The 14,457-nt window shown below is 36.9% G+C and overlaps 1 protein-coding gene across 1 annotated transcript in view; it reads left to right on the plus strand.

Annotated features, from left to right (window-relative positions):
• Window positions 1-13,143: 13,143 nt before the first annotated feature.
• Window positions 13,144-14,457, plus strand: part of LOC311295501 (NACHT, LRR and PYD domains-containing protein 3-like) — a 51,032-nt gene continuing 49,718 nt past the window's right edge. The window contains exon 1 of the mRNA XM_084416929.1: window positions 13,144-13,354. The gene's annotated coding sequence lies outside the window, so the exon portion shown is untranslated. The remainder of the gene's footprint in view (window positions 13,355-14,457) is intronic.

Here is a 14,457-nt window from a genome sequence, read left to right on the forward strand (position 1 = left end):
ACATTTGAAGTGGATCAAAAAAGTTCATCAAAGTTGTCATCAAAGACAAGAACGGGTATTGTTCAAAATTCATGTAGAACTTTGATGAAGGGTTTTGATCCACTTCAAATGTTGACTACTGTAGAAAGAATTGGCCAGGAAAGTGTCAGGAAAGTGTCTTGGTAGACTAATATACATTTTAAAATGTATTTATTTAAATGTTTTTTAAAATACATTTTAGTCATTTATTTGATATAATTATATATATATATATATATATATATATTTGAAAATATAATAAAATTACAACAAGACATACAGTAAATATTGTTCAAAATGTATTTCATAATATATGTATTTCATATTATATATATATATATATATATATATATATATATATATATATATATACATATATTCAAAATATATTTAATTGAAATGATTTGTAAAACACATTTTATCCAACCAATATTCCAATATCCAATTAAACAATTCATTATTTTTATTTTTTTTCTATTTGAGTAAAAAAAAAAAAAAAAATCCTGATATTGTCAGAATTGAGAATAAGCACTGAAATGATATTCAGTATGCCATTTATAAGAAACATTAAAGTATGCCATGGCACTGACATGGTAAATGTTTTAAAAAAAATGGTATAATGATGATACTATTTCCAAAAAACCATACTAATAACCATGTTTTGGTGGCAATTCACCAGCACTGTTTGACATGTTATAACTGCACACTACAAATAGCTTTCTGTCATACCTACATGTTCATATATACTCCAACAGCACAAGCATCCTTTAGCTGATGATGAGTTTATGGAAATGACACTTTATGTAAATCAGTCTGCAGTTCTCATTGCTGTATGAAGATGAGAGACACATAGAACATCCAATTTGAGCACAAGATAACTCACAGATGCCACAGTTAAGACTTCATTATCATAACTTATTACTTTATCTTTGCAGATAATTCACAAAGTGTAAACCAGAGTTGAAGAGTGGATATGCAGTCACCACAAGATGAAGATCGGGGCCTACCTGAGAGATGCTTTGATCCCCACAACACAGTAAAATGACATTGTAGATTCAGGATTTGATTAGGTCTCGTGTATTTTCATGAGGCGTGCAAAATAACCCCTCGAAACAGAAGCACAGTCCAAACCTCACACGTGTTGAAATCTGCTACACTCTCATCGATAGTTTTGGGTTGAATCGTTGACTGAAATGAGTGACTCCAAAGTAACGTGGCTCCATCTAGTGGAGATCATACGAGCACTTCAGTAAAACAACGACTAACTCACCCAAAACCAATCAAATATTTAATGACAAGAATACCCATTTCTCGCTAGAAATAAAATGACAATTGAAAAATATTAGGAAAAATCTACATCTAAAAACTGACTCTGAACTTCAACTTGCCTTTTTACCCTTTAACTGTCACAAAACCTTACACACAGGATAGTGGGATCATAGGTGGCGAAAGAGGTCTCAATCTGGAGGATCCTTGGAAATCAGCTTTCGTTCTGTGGCCTTCATTTTTTATCATCCAATCACCCAAAATCCTTTACACACCCTCTGTCTCAAAACATGTTTGCTTGCCTGTTTAGCATTTTTGGCCATTCCTAACTTGCTATCACCCAGCGCAATATAAACCCAAATACAATCCTGTGACACCAACACAAGTAAAAGACTAAAACACAATGCATAGTACATCACACAATGTTTATGAAAGGATGAACAGAGGAGCCACCTCCCTTGTAAAGAAAATATAAATGAACAAATAAACGCATGAACCATTAAATTATTCAAATGTTCATAAATGTTAGTAATTCTAAAAGGACATTCAATTTGACCTCATTGCAGAATGATAGGCCTACATATGCAATAACCATTTTGTGTACAGACATAAAACAAATAACATACAGCCTAACAATGCCTAACTCTAATGTAAAAAAAAAAAAAGTTGGGTCAACTTAAAATAATAAGGCAACTTATCGGGCAACTAACTCCACGAACAGGGACTGAAGTCCACGCAACTCAAAATATTACGTTAAAATCATAAGTTGCCACAACATAAATATTCATGTTTACCTAATGAATTACAGAACAAAGTAGCCTATGTTTAGTTGGCTGAACACAATAGGGCATATTTTCAATAGGCCTATTGATTCATTATATATTATTTAAATAGTTTAATGAAATAAGAGATAGACCACAGCACGAGTCAGATAACTTTTTTTTTTATTATTATTATTTAAACAATTTGTGTCCTATGCACAACATTGACATTATAGTACCAAGTCTTGAATTTGTTAACTCAATGCATGATAAATACCAATGCATGTTAAATAACATTAGCCTGAAGGTTTAGTTCACCCAAACATGAAAAGTCAGTTATCGTTTATTTACCCTTAAATTGAACACAAAATAAGATATTTTGAAGAATGCTGGAAACTAAACAGTTGACGGTAGCCTAACAATATAGCGACTACTCAATACAAACAACTGACAGACAATTTTATAATGTGTAGGTCTATTAGGCCAATTTTTATTTGATTAAATGTAGCTCATATGGAGAGAGTTAGCTAGTTGTCATAATTTTACTCCATGATCCTTGTTCTACAAAGATGTACAGTATATTTGTGTAGTTATATTTACAGTCAAGACAAAAATACTTTTTCCCCAGCATGAATCATGGTTCATGTTAAGGCCAGTGTTGGATTATTTCTGTTGTATTTCCTGGATTTTAATCATATGTAACAATATATAACAATAATATAAAATATCCTCATAATTGTGAATCTAAGGAATTTAATAACTATACCGTGAAAGACTATCTCCAGAAATCCCTAGTTATTTTCTTCATCTGAAACGCATAGATGATTGTGCCCAAAACCATACTGTCCTTTTTTATTTTAAGCAGTTCATAAATTTTGGTTGTTACAAAAAGGCTAATAATAATAATAATAAAAACATTCTAGATTTAGTTTTGCAATCAATCCTCTTTTTATTGCATTCATGAATACATCACAAACATCACACTTTTTTTAATGCTCAAAATACTATACAAGTAGGCTAATAATAATAAACAAAACAAAAAAAAACAACAACAACTGTCATGCTCTTCTGTCAGACCCATGAACTATTGACTTGTCTGTGATATTGTACACATCAGAACGTAGGTGTCCCAAATTTAGTGAACGCCCATTATTTACCTAGTATCCTTCGATTTGAAAAGTGAATTATAACATAGCCTATGTATATTATTTATTAATTTATATAACAAATAATTGATAAAAAAAAAAAAAAAAAAATGTTTTATTTTAAGTGTCACTAGACCAAGTCCTAGTTCAGTGCAGTATGCAGTAGGTAAAGCACGTAGTCCATCGTCATCACGTTCAGCCTGAGGCGCGCGGTGTGTTTTTAGCGGGAACAGAGTCTCATAAAGTGAAACCGGAAGCAGTCTGTGACTGTGTGTATTCACATATCCAAAGCAGCGCAGTATTCAGAGTCAGAAAATAACTTCACGTTACGGTAAGTTCGTTTTAACGTTTCATAGCTGTAATAATGATCATTTGCGTCTAAATAGACTTTGTCAAACTCAAAGGACATGTAGATCACTACTCGATACTTCACGGTGGAAACTTCAACTTCCACTCATAAAACGGTTACACTTCAGCAGTTTTTCTTTCCTCCAACAGGACAATATAGTAGCCTAGCCTATTTTATTTTAAACCCTGGTCTAGTTTGCATCGATCATGGTTGAGGCTGCTTCTGAAAACATTTAGAGAGTCAGCAAATTTACTTTTGCACAAATTTAAATAACTGAACCGAAACAGTGCCCATAAGTGAGCCAAATAATAACAACAACAGATTGCCTATGATGTTTAAACCTTAAATGTATACAATTCATGTTTTGTTGAGTACTGTAAAAGGCTGGCGGCCCTAATGGGGTTGTTTACACCTGGCCACGTCATGCGTTTCTGTGATCCCGATCGTGAAAAGACCAGAGTGTAAAGGTGATGATACACAGGGCAACTTTGGCTGCACTTGCACTCTCAGACACCAGCGCTTCCTCTGCAAGTGACGTCACTTGCAATCGACGCATAGTGTGATTCGTGTTGGATTGAGAACAGCTCCCAATGTCGTTCAAAAATCGTTTCTGTACCATAGGAATATACATATAAATAAATATATATCGTCGCTGTCGGGCGGAAACCTCTTATGTCCAAATTTGGTCAATTTCATTTTTTTTTTTAACAAATCGATGCTATTGGTCAGTCCCCACGTGGTTCTGTTATTTTTTCAAATTATTAACCAATCTAAAGTGTTTAAAATAGCTAGAGAGCAAATCTCTTAACTCCATTGAACACTTCAACTGTCTGAGAAGAGAATCCTCGTAACTCCACCTCTTCTTCACTCTGTGGCGGGAGCCTCATCGGCATTTTGTCTCCTCAGGATTGAAAGCATAGACTGTAAAAAAAGATGGACGACGCTCCTTCACTCTCTTCCATTGATGAGAACTGAAACCGCCAGTGTCCCGATATGGCGCTGACATATTGGAACTTGAGTCTGCGTAGTAGCGATCTTAGGACCAGACCTGCGCAGTAGTGAGCAAGAAGTAAAGCAGAGTGTAGAATGCACTCTCTCGCAGAATGCACTCAGGGAGAGTGATTTCTGCACACTTTTTAAAAAAATTGATTGCAGTACGACAAGAGGCTTGTTAAAATAAAGTAAATACAATCTCTGCAGTCCTCCGAAGATCCCGAAAAAAATGTCCGTTGGTGCTTCAGTGACTACTTAGCTCAGAGAACCTGTCAATCACGGCTGTCAATCATGACGTTACACCACCGCATCACGTAACTGACTAAAAACCAATTTATTTTTGAAACAGACACTTGAACTTACATCAGCGTGATGAAAACGACAGCAAATGAAAGAAACCACCTTTGGAAAAAAGATATTTGAAGTGTAATTTAATTGTTTAGTTGGTCTCACGTCCCGTTGAATAACACAGGGAGGCGGGGCTTATGACCTATACTAGGACCAGTCACCGGGTGGTGATCGAGACGTTTTGGCTTCACTTTTCAGGGCTTGTGCGGCACGCTTGATTGAAAGTCGCAACGATTAAAGAAATGCTCGTCGAGCAACACGTAAAGCAAGCCTTAACTCTGATTTATGTGTTAAACTATGATATCAGTTATTGATGCATTTTAAATGTCTACTTATTACTAGGCTTATTATTACTAGGCTTATTATAAGTTTATATTAGGGCCGGGACTCGATTAAAAAAATTAATCTAATTAATTAGAGGCTTTGTAATTAATTAATCGAAATTAATCGCATTTTAATTGCATATAAATTAGGGCTGTCAATCAATTAAAAATAATTGTGTTGAACATGTTATTGAAATAATGTTCAAATGTTCAAAGGGTGAGCATTGAAATAATTGTGCCTAGCAAATAATCAATACAATACAATTGAACATTATTAAATTATTGAACATTATTAAATTATACATTTGATATTAAACATTAAATTATAAACATTATTTACACTTGCTTCGAAATTACTTCGAAAATGCTGAAATTTAAAGTTTGAGATGTTTTTCATCTGTTTTAGAAAGTATTTTTAGACTTTTGTTTTTTCAGAATAAAACTTGTTTTACAATCTTGAGCATGTGTTATATTTTTATTAAATGTGTTTAATTAAGCCATTGCTGCAAGTAATTTGACAGTTAACAATATTTTAGTGTACAGTTAATCACAAATTCAGTCAGCATTGTCATGACTCATTATCTTATGATGAAAGGTAATACGGTGAAACAACGTCACGATATCAACATTGATTCAATTTGCAAAACTGAAGCATAATTCATCATTGGTTCAACAACGTCGACATACAATCTTTATTCACCCATACTGAAAGAAGAGACGGTGAAACAACGTCACGAAATCAACAATGAAACAACGTCACGATTTCAACGTTGATTCGTTTTGCACAATCGAAACATAATCCAACATTGATTCGACCTTGGTCCCTTACGTTCACCGGTGAATCAACGTTGAAATGCCGGCTGTTTTTTATAAGTAAATGTTCCAATCAATGATCCAGGCAGCGCCAGCGCGTTCTCGTCTCCCTCCTTCATTTTACAGTCGAACGGTGGCTAGAACGGCTCCAGGTTCAAAGGTCAAAATGGAATGGATTAATCTGCGTTATTTTTTTTTAACGCGTTATTTTGTCTCAGATTAATTAATCGAAATTAACGCGTTAATGTCACGGCCCTAGTTTATATGAAGTTTTAAAATGTATCTAATATAGTACTTGAATTGAATTAAATGTTTTGGATACCAGCATTAAATTATTGGTTTTATTATTATTTTACTGACTCGAAGTTGGCACTGTGCATGTAAAATACCCCAAGTAGCAAGGTTTTAATTTATGGGAGAAAAAAGGGCTGTCTAAGTTACTGGCGCCAAGTAAGCCTATCTTTGGATAACTCTGTATGTTTTTTAGACAATAACGAGTGAAAATAGTTAGGTTAGATAAATTTGAGTTGGCCTGTTTTGTTAAAAATCGATAGCTGTAATGCTTCGGTGCAGAAGGAAGCCCGTGAGCCACGAAGGTAAGTTTGCGTGCAGATTAGGCTAATTTCCACCTATTAGACAGCCTAGTTACCTCATCGTTTTTGTGTTCTGCTTCACTTATAGCTCTTAAACCTTTAAAATGGAGTTTAGGAAGATGTATGTAACCACAGTCGTTAGCTTTGGTTAACTATTGAAGCCTTTTCTCTTGTCAAAACAAGGCTCAACGCGACCGCAGACTTTGATGAACACTGCTGACAGCAGCGACGTCTGTGTCCGTACCATTCTTATCAATGACAGCGTAACCTCATATCTCCCTGCTCCCGAGTCATAAATCTCGTATCTCCGGTTAAACATGATTTTGGGGAAATGTTGTGTTAATGTTAGTACACAACAGTATATGATAGCAATATAATGATACCAACTGTCATCGCCAGTGGCCCATGCATATGGACTGTCACTAAAAATCAGTGGTAACACGTGAGGAAATGCTAGTTTTTTTTTTTTTTATTGCTGGCAAAGTTAAAGTCTAATGAAATACACAGACACATTATTTTTGTCCTTTCAAAAGTAACTGAATGCCCTGCTACATATATTAGCCTACAGTAATCATAATTATATTTAAAACATATAAATTGTTTCTTTACACACTATAAATGCAAAAGCCTAGATCTACACGCCCCCTAAACCCACATAATAAAGATGGACAGTGACAGAAATTTTCACAAACTAAGCATACGTTCCATACACTTGAGGTATTATCGAAATATCTAAATTTTAATAACGAGTGATTATTTAGCAAAAGGCAAGTAAAACGGTCAGGGTTACATTTTAGACTTAGACACACACACACACACACACACACACGCACACATCTGAAGTGATAGAAAAGTCCTCGGGACCGCATCACTAGACACAACCTGCATTGGTGTACAAGGCCGAAGTCCACCATTCTCCCGTTGAATGGTTGCTACACACACATAGTTTAGATGTGTCCGTGGTTGATGGCCAACCGCCCGCAGCCGGAGTCTAGCCCGGGCAGCATCACGGGGAAAGATGCACTGGAACTTTTGCACCACGAAAACAAACGCACGTCCCATCATTGCTCTCTCATCTACTACGCGATATCACAGTTTTACATGTCTGTCATTGGAAAGTTCCACGTGGTGTAATGAATAATTAAGAGCAAGTGTCTTCTCATTGGATAAGAAAACTCAGTACATGAATAATAATGAGACACCGATGAGTCATCAAAGTACTATAGTACTCAAAGTAGCCTGTGACGTGGACACGATGAAGATTTTAAACCCGGAAGATGAAAATAGTGGAAAAAAACTCAAATTTAACCATTTTCCCCCTACTATTAAATCTAACAGATGCTAACATTGTCTTCAATGGTGTTTAACACACATACCTCTGTTAAAATCTCAGAAAATTTGGTTTAGGGTTTCATGACCCTTTAAGCCGCCTTTCCACTGCACACGAAATGACGCCATTGGACCGGAAGTCGTTCATTTCCGTTCATTCCGACACGATCATTCCGATCATGTATTGAGGGTCAGTTGTTTTGTTTGGATATATTCATATTCATATTCATATTCATATTCATATTCATATTCATATTCATTTCATTCATATTCATATTCATATTCATATTCATATTCATATATTCATTCGGGATTTGGCAGGTGGGGGAACCCTCAAATTTTGTGCAACAGGGAAAACTGAGCAATACTTTTTGGGACAAGAGTGTCACTGTGGCACCAAGTATCACAATACTTATTTACTTCACCGCAGCCCTGATATATGCTCAACGCCTTGAGAATACCCATAATGCATTGTGAGCGTGGGAGATGGCGGAGATGAGCTGAATCAATCATCCATCCATTTTCCAAACCGTGCTGGTCCAGCATATTATCATACAGATATCAATTCCTTTTTAATTGATTATAAAACTGTTTAATTACGGTTTATACATGTTAGTTTCCATGGCAGAGTTCGGGATAAATCTTTTCATTACTACTGGAGCTGCCAGTTTGCCAGGTTTCAATTAATTATTAAACAGCAAGCTCAAACTATGCAGAAATCAGCAGCCCTTCCGGCGTACTCAGTGTCCAAATTCACTCACTCGTTTTCATTCACTCCTTCAACTGGACTATTAGTGGAGTGATGTAGTAGGGAATAGTGAATGAGGGTATAAGGAGTGAATTTGAACACAGCACATCTCTGCTAAAACTAACTTAACTTTAACACGCTCTAGTGGTCGGGAGCATTTCCTTTGTGTTATGGCTTCTTTTCGTTTTGTTGTGAACTTATGTTTGCTTTTTAAATTTCTTTGTGTTGTGCACTACTTGGTCACCATACTTATGTGGTCCACATGTGACTATTTAACCATTTTTACTTATCTAATGATTGTTGCTGGTTGTGCTGTTAGTCTTAATTTAAAAAAAAAGAAGAATATATTGCATTACAATGCATAAAACAGTCTGTACATTTTATTAATGTTTTTTATTAAAAACACCAACATCTAACGTTTTGCTAAACAATAAACTCATTCACTAATCCAGGTTTTCGTAAATGTCCAAAATCACATTTTGAAGCACTCAGTGAAGTGAATTGGGGGTTCTGTTTAAAGGGGTGGTAAAACCGAAGGCTTGATTGTGTTTGTGGCGTGCACTGTAACGTGTTCATGCTTCGTTTTTAAAAATTCACATTATTTTTCACATATTTAACTTTTATTCTACACTGCTCTGTCCCTCCTTGTAAAAACGGTCAGATGATTTCCGGGTTATATGAAGCCCCCCCCCCCCCCCCCCCCCCCCCCCCCCTCAAAAATACGCAAGAGGAGGGGTTTACTACCTTACCAGTAGTTTGTTCTTTGGTGTATGATAAACAGTGTCAATATTGCCATACCAATTTGAGCTCGAATCACACCCAGAGAATGTTAGTGGAGCGGATCGAGCAGAACCTCTTCAAGAACGGCTGTTAAAGGACGTTTCAGAATGGTATGTTTTTTTTTAAGACTGCAGATCTATTGTGATCGCTACTGACTATATGGCACTGTTAATTTGTATATTTAGAACGATTGTAGCCAAACATCTGTCATCAGAACTATTAACCCAATACGAACACTAAACATTGGCTTTACAACAGTAGCCAAATCAAACACAAAACCATGTTTAGCATGCCTGTAGATAAACAAGCATGTAGATAAAATATACATACAAGCTGTAATCAAAGAATAATTTACACTGATCACATAAACGACAACAACCACAAACATTCCAAGTTCACTGCGCTGGTGATATTAAACAAGTTTATATGTGTTTGTCGGATAAGTATGAATTAGCATTTAACAAACTGTTTGTGGAGCCAAACAGCGTTGTCCTTCGTTTACTTCCTTCCTTGCTACAACGTACAATTAACAATACGAACTATTACAGGAAAACACATCAACGAAAAAATCATACGTAGGGCTGCACGATTTGGGGAAAATGTCATATTGTGATAATTGAGGTCAATATTGCGATTGCAATATAATAAACAAATGGTTTCATAAGTCATCTTGCTTGGTTCTCAAGGAAAATAAATGCACACACGGATTAGTGAAAAAAGTTCTTTAGTCAAGAGCAGTGAGTGTTTTTCTCTGTTCCCTTTGTTCTTTGATTAACTTAAATAGCGACAGATATAATTAGTGGCTACTGTGTACTGTCCCTTTAAGAACAGCCGCTGCTGACAGATGCGGATCTCACACGCGCCTCATTCTCTCGCGAGTCACAACTCTTCAAGTCCATCATGAGACTACTCTTATGTTATGAAGATACTCGACAAAAAGACATTTTGGCATAATTGTGTGTGTTATTGTTCGTTCAAGCTCGAAAGAGAACTGTATTCTGGCATGCTGTTTTGTGCGGACGCCAGTGTTCGAATTGAGGGGGGGCTGGGGGGGTCTGGGACCCCCCATAAGCATCAAGGGACCCCCCATAAGGCCCAAAAAAATTACCCGGGGGGTCCCCTAGTTTTTCATTAAAACTAAAATAATAGAAACATAATTTATTAGGTAATATATATTTTTTTTAATCAAAGTATTTCGCTGCCGCTCCTATTAGAAAGTAATTCAAATTAGATTTGCGTCTGAAAAGACGCTCAAATTTATAAACAGATACATTTTATTGATCGTGCCATTTATATGCCAATTTTTTTTTTTTGCGTGTAAATGATACACACTGCAAACCCCTTGGGTAGGATTAGGGGTGTGGAGTAGGCTACGTGCGTGTTACACGCCATAAGTGCGTATCATATGCACGCAAAAACTATTTTTGGCGAATAAATGGTACGAGAAATTAATTTCGTGCTATAGATAAGCACTTTCACGAGAGTCTGGCAGAGTGGATCCTCATTTTCACCTCACGATGACAGTAAGATAATATTTCTTTCTTTTATGATTGTTTGGTAATTTACTGATCTGAATAGAATTTCGACATTAACGGTTGTCCGGGACACGTGCGTGTGTTTTTTAAGGGACAAGTGAAAGAATTGTAGCCTACTTGCCCAACCGGACAAATGCCCTGATTAAAACAATTTTCAATATCAAAAAAATAAAATAAGAAATAACGTAGGCCTACTCGGTTAGGCTACTAACGTAACCTCAGTTCCCTGAGAGTAGGGAAAGAGTATAGAGAGTACAAATTAGGGAAAGAAATGCCCTTTATAAAGCTAAAAAAATTATTCTGATAAGAGTGTTTTCCAACAGTGATGTAATGACACATTGACAATTTAAGTTTGAAGGGAGTAAAGCCTCTGTTTAGGCTGGACATGTAATTTTGACAAAAGAAGAACTTTTATTTTAAATAAATCTTAATTTTAAATCAGCCTACAGTGTGATATTTCATCATATTATCATGCTTAACACTGAGAATTTGAATAATTGAAATGTGATGATCAGATGCAGATATCTAAATCAGAGAATATCATAGGTTCGGGAGGTTGGCGGGTGGATTATTTATTTTTAACAGCAGATTCGGGGGACTCAAAGTGCACCAAATTAATGAATTTATCTTTAAAATGTACAAAATTTTCTTCCGGGGGAGCATGCCCCCTGACCCCCCTACCGAGCTCAATCCACAAAAATACTGTGGGAAACTCAGTAGGCTATATGATGGTCTACGAAAAATACACATTTAATTATCTTATTAAAATACATGATCGGGATTTTAGCACCCAGGAAAAACCCGGATTATTACATAGATTTTGGGTGGAGAAAAGTCTTTGTTCATCAATTATGCACAGAGTTAATGCTCAACTGCAAAAACATGTTCTGAAACACTAAAAGTTAAGTAAATGAAATTATAGTATTATATGAAATAAATAAATGAAAATATGTATATTATTAAGTTTTTTTTGGGGGGGGGCCCCCCAAGAGCTTTGACACAATTCGAACACTGGCGCACGCACGATATTAGCGCGAGTCTTTCTGTGTGTCACAGTCAGGACATTCACAGGCAGCGCGTTCATTTTGGCATACATGTGTGTTGTTCGTTCTACAGCGAAAGAGAACTTGATACTGGCGCGCTGTCTGTACGATACTGGCGCGCGTCTATCTGTGGGTCGTGTGTGTGTGTGTGTGTGTGTGTCAGGAGGACATTCACTGACAGCGCGTTCTTTTTTGTCTTATCGCGCATGAATGGTTTAAAAGCATTTGCATGAATAAGAGCGGCATCATGTAACACTAGCCAAAGGATGCCAAAAATGAACAGATGCTGTGTTAATTGCATTAACAGCGCTAATTTGTTTATTTAATATAAAATCGCAGCATTTTGCGTCATATAATCGCGTAGGCTTGACATCGCGATTGCGATACGATTAATCGTGCAGCACTACTTATAGGTTGTGGCTCGTAAAAAACAGCTTCTGTTTTTAAAGTTGGAACTGCTTGATCTTTCAGGACAAGCCGTTTGCGAATCCTGCATTGAACTCGCGTAGATTGAGGAAGCTTTCCTCCGGAAGATGTGCAGCACAGAGAGCGACATTTGGATTATAATTATGAGGGGCCGAGTTAAAAATAAATTGTAATCATAACTCCCTAACTCCACCGTCCTTAGGAGGACTGAACAAAGTGGACCTGCAATCTGGGTAAAAATAACAGCGCTTCGACGGCACGGCGGCAGCGATACTTTACTACCACAACAACTCTTCTCCAAAGCAACATAAAATGGCCTCTCCCCCTTTGTTCCCAGAGGAGGGGTTTATGTAAATGTTGGGGTTAGTGATGTCACTAACCCTGGAGGAATGTCTTGTAGTCCCTACCGGCCGTTTGCTGTAGTCCTTAGAAATTGATTTCTTTAAAAGCAAATATCTCCCTTTGTATTGAACTTTGAGCGTTGTAACTTTGCAGATGTTGTTTATGCTCAAACAGCAACATTACACACTAGCTTAAGTTAAAAAAGTGAAATCACATTCAACCACCCCTTTAAACGATACCCAATTAAATAGGCTTATCTAGTAAAACCCACTAATTTATTTTTAATTTCATGTCAAAATTCAGTGTATATGTTCTCTTCATCCACATACAGGCCTGAAATCAAACTTCTCATCTAGCAGGAAGAGAGAGAAGCAGAAGTTGGCCTGTGGAATGAGTGTGTGTGAGGAGAGCGAGGAGGAGGCTTCTGTTCACACTCAGAGAGCAGCTTCTCCAGAGTTCAGCTGTGTGTCTATGAAGAGTGACAACTCCATTGGTCTGCCGCCTAATCTCAGCGATGGACCTGCTGTGACCTCTGACTCTGTGTGAGTAGTGGAAGTGAAATTATTGAATGAAACATGGTGAATCACTCACTGAGGTTCTTTTCTCTGAAAAGTAAATCACTTTAAAAGACAAAAAGAAAAGATGCTGGTCACCCACTGAGGGTCTAAAACTGTCTGAACTGAGTCCCAGTGAAGTTATTTAATGATCAGAGAAAGGTGTCAGGTGACTATTATGTGAGACAATAGAGGGTTTGCACCTACGTCACGATTTGGTCAGTTACCCGGATGTGCGGCCATATTGGAGGTACTCGGATGTAAACAACGGCATGGATTGCACTGTTTATGTACGACTGAACACATTGTTACACTAATTTATGATGTCTAAACCACGGACAAAAACACATAGAAACTGCAAAATCATATAGAGAAGGACTTGCAAGAATGCAAACCCCTCCATCAAAGCAACATCATTGCCGTATTGTCAAAGAGCTGCGTGGACACACAAATCGGATCTGAACAGTTGCGATACACAGTGTGGACATCATTTTAGATCATATTCCAATCGGATACAAAGATAATCAGATTTGGACTGACAGTGTGAATGTAACCATAGTGAACTACTTTACGTCAACATTTTAGCCATAGTCAACGCTTCATTTACACATGTGGCTGATGCTGTGCCTCTCTCAACCACAAATGCCATCTTTCATCAGTTTTTTGCACTCTTCTCTTTAACTTTCGGCAGTCTATAGAACTCGAAAATTTTTTCTCTGTGCGACCGATTAGTACAGACCAAAACACGACCATTTCTCAGCAGCAATAATCGGCCAAGTGCCTCCAAAATGGCCGACTTCCAGATTGATGACGTGTAGTGAAAACCCTCTATATGTGTAGCTGTCTTCACAACAACACAGACACAGGTCGGCTCCTTGAAACAGGCGTTTTCATTCTTAGGCCCGTCACTCACTGAGGTTTTCTCTGAAAAGTAAATCACTTTATAAAGACAAAAAGAAAAGATGCTGGTCACCCACTGAGGGTCTAAAACGGTCTGAACTGAATCCCAGTGAAGTGATTTAATGATCAGAGGAAGGTGTCAGGTGACTTATATATGAGACAACAACACAGACACAGGTTGGTTCCTTGAA

Source organism: Rutilus rutilus (assembly GCF_951802725.1).
Source record: "Rutilus rutilus genome assembly, chromosome: 1".
In the NCBI taxonomy this organism is placed as follows: Eukaryota; Metazoa; Chordata; class Actinopteri; order Cypriniformes; family Leuciscidae; genus Rutilus; species Rutilus rutilus.